This window comes from Hipposideros armiger, unplaced genomic scaffold, assembly GCF_001890085.2.
Source record: "Hipposideros armiger isolate ML-2016 unplaced genomic scaffold, ASM189008v1 scaffold_381, whole genome shotgun sequence".
Taxonomy (NCBI): Eukaryota; Metazoa; Chordata; class Mammalia; order Chiroptera; family Hipposideridae; genus Hipposideros; species Hipposideros armiger.
In genome coordinates, this window is record NW_017731731.1 from 285,135 (window position 1) to 288,895 (window position 3,761).

Genomic DNA, 3,761 nt, shown 5'->3' on the forward strand with positions numbered 1-3,761 from the left:
GGCTGTTCTGCTTTCTTGAGCATGGAGCTAAAACATAACTGAGGCCAAGGTGTGACCTTTGCTTGACTAAAACCTTATTCTAGTTTGGGGTTTGGTGATTCTATCCTGGTCATGGTTGATAGACCTGAAGCTTTATTCCTGTGTGAGTTTGACGCTGACCAGAACCTAATGTCCTCAGGGCTTAATGGTTAAAAGGAGACTAGACATACAGTATATGTACAGGTGGGAGCATCTAGGGAACAAATGCAGGTGAGTCATAGGTCTATCTGGCTAAACAAAGCGAGCTTGGATTACAGCAGAATGCATGCTAAAGAGATAAAGTTCATATGCGGTTACATCATCTGTATCATATCATACCTTTGTTACTCTCCGCTAATCTCTGTAAATGCTGTAACAATCATGAAGTGGTAGGAACTCTGCTTCTTTGTAGATCCAGGTAAGCTCATGGATGTTGCTATTAAGGTGATGGACTATGACAAATTATTAGTACTTTATAAAACCATCTGAGGGTCTGAAGACACCACTTTGATGTTTCGGATATTCTCTCCATTTTATGGAGGTAATTATATATAAAGAGATACTCAAAACGGTGGGAATGTTTACTCTCTCAAGATACATTTCTTAAGGAGCTCAAGATTCTACTTACTGGAAGAAGTGAGGATATCATTATAGAACAGAGTTCTCTCAGGAAATGAGAAGCACTGATTTTTAGCTCAGAGGAGGAAGAATTTATTTTAGATTTTAAAGGAAGAATAAAAGATGTGTCTTAGCCTGATATCCCCAGAGAGCAGAACATCATAAAAATATCTATCTGCACATACTTTCCTGGGCACTGTGATCCCCAGGAGGGAAGCAGTGAGAAGATGCGCAAGGGACATTATTGAGTTGCCTGATCCCATGGACCACTTGAGAAGCCATATGACACATGTCTCAGGACTGCCAGTCTGGGGTGAGAAAGGAGGAAGCATTTCTATCTGTGGATGAAAAAAGGGGGTTCTATGGAAAGTAACCTCACAGGGTGATCTGATCATAAATTCCTAACTGGAGAGGTCTTGGTGGGGAGTCACACCCCAGGCATAGAACTTCTTTAGCAAAAGGCTTATCTTTGCCTTAAGCAAGCCCTGTCTATTGTTCCTGTGTATCTAAGTTAACACACCTTTGAAATAAGCCTTAACTCCCCTCAAGAGAGCACATAATCTTGTTAACTATCCTGTAATCCAATCCCCACGTTTCTTCCTCCCACTTCCATGTAATTTTCCTTACCTCCCCACCTTTAATCTTTAGCATAAAAGAAGCTGCAAAACTTATTCTCCAGAGCATTTGAGATCTAGTTCCCCGGCATATGTCATCAGTTTGGCTCAAATAAATACTTATAAATTCATCACAGGTTTGGACATTTCTTATATCGACACATGTATCAGCTTGCACNTAATATCTACCTTTAGGATTATAGGATTAAATAATATGAAACATATAAAGTACTTGGAACAGTACCTGGCATAAAAGAAGTACTCATTAAATGTTGTTATTACTAAAAACTACGTGTATAGGCATACCTCATTTTATTGTGCCTCATTTTATTGTGTTTCACAGATGCTGTGTTTCTTACAAATTGAAGGCAATGTCCTCCACCAGCAAAAAGATTACAACTCGTGATACTCGTTTTATTGTGGTGGTTTGGATAGCTCAGAGATATTGAAGGTTTGACTCCAGACCACCGCATAAAGCAAGTCGTAATCTTTTTGCTGGTGAACAGTCTTGCCTTCAGTTTGTAAAAAAACACAACATTTGTGGAGCGCAATAAAACGAAGCATGATAACATGAGGTATACCTGTAGTTCCTAAATTCAGTCAATTTTCAACACACATGTATCTCCCACATTTCTTCTGTAAAAGTACATTGCCTCTCATCAACGACCATGTTCTGTATTTATCTAGTTTAGTCTTGGGAACACAGGGCTGAGGGACAGCGAATGCTGATGTTGATACAATAACGTGTCTTCTCTACCTAGCAGTCTGAACTCTCTTGGGAATCAAGAGTTGTATATTTGACAAGTCAAGTTTGAGGTATTTGTTAGACACAGGTAGGGGTTTCAAGTAAGATGCTGGATATATGAGCATGAAGCTCAGGGAAGAGTTTGGGAGCTGGTCAGTCTTCAGCAGACAGGTAACATTTAAATCTATCGATTAGCATGCAATCACCAAGGGAGGGGATATCCACAGAGAAGAGAGCCAGGCATTGAGCCCAAAACTTGCAACAACGAACGAGGAGAAAAGGAGATGCCAGCCAAAGAAACNATAGAGTTGGGCTATCAGGGCAGCTGCTGCCTCTTCCACAATCAGGAAGTTGCTGAATGAAGAGGACACCTTCTCCAACAGGAAGCCAGTGCCACAGTCATTAGCTCCGAGTCATGACACACTTGCTACAACCAGGATGTAAGTCAATCAGAAAACCCCCCTATAGCATGAGCTCTCAGACTAGGTCAATTGTGCTGAGAGCCATGCCAGCAAGAGATGCCTAGAGTTCTCTCATTCACCACTGAACTCTAATCCCCAAAACAAAGCCTCATGGTCCTTTCTGCATGTGGCTCAGTTCCAACTCAAGGATAAATGACCAATAAGATTTAAATCATGTCTGGAGTGCCAGATGCAATGGTAGTTGGGGACTCTGCAAGTTGAGTATTTTAGCTTTCTGATCTCTATAGCAGAGGCAGGCAAGAGAGAAAGGTGTCGGAACAGAGGTTGAAGATTCCAGGCCATCATATTAACCACAATTATTCTGGAAAGTTGGGAAAGCTCAGGTATGGTTGGTCAGCTTTCCCTTCCCCCCCATCCTCAGGCATCCTGTCCACATATATCATCTCATTTAATCCTCACCTCAGCCTTTCAATGAAGTGTTGCTCTCCCCATTTGGTAATAAGGAAACAGGTTCATAGAGTTTAAATAATAATGTCCAAGAAGGTAGCAGAATCAAGATTTGAAACAAAGTCCGTGTTCTACTATTGTCATATGGCAGAATTTATGTTCGCTTTGCTGAACTAAACAGCAACAATACTGGATTCTCCTTCTTCTCAATTCCCTTGCTCCTGACTGTGACTAGCTGCCTCCAAAGAGCTGAATAGGCCTGGCACTCTCTCATCTCCTAACCTTTGCTCCAGGAATTTTCTTAATTTCTTGAGGTGCTTCCTACTGTGGACCACCTGGGAAGCCACATGACATGTGTATCGGAACAGTCTGGGGACAAAAGAGGAAAGACTTATCCATTAGCTTGCATCCTCCATTGGCCAAAGAATCACTCCACAAGGCATTATCGTACTTTCCCCCTATATCTGGCCACTCAAATCCTGGCCATCCTTGAAGTCCCAGATCAAACTACCTCTCTACAAAGACTTCTCCAATCTCCCTGCCAAAATGCAGCCCTACCTCCTCAGAAATGCCCATGGGTTTGCTTTGTACCTCCCTTCAAACATTTCCCACAATCAATTTATAGAATCACTCCTTCCATACTATAACTTCCTTGAAGACAAGAACCATGACATTTATCTCTCTCGTCCCTTAAAGCTCCTGACACAGTGCATGAGTGTGGTAAGGGCTTACTAGATGAATAATCCATAAATGAATAAATTTCCTGAAAAAAGAGGTGCTCTCTTTAAAATGTTGGATACTCTGCATCCGGTGAACTACAAATCAATTATTCTAGTTTCCTAGTGAGACTTTCCTCCATCACCATCATCCATCTAATTTCTCCTGTTATTTAGTGAG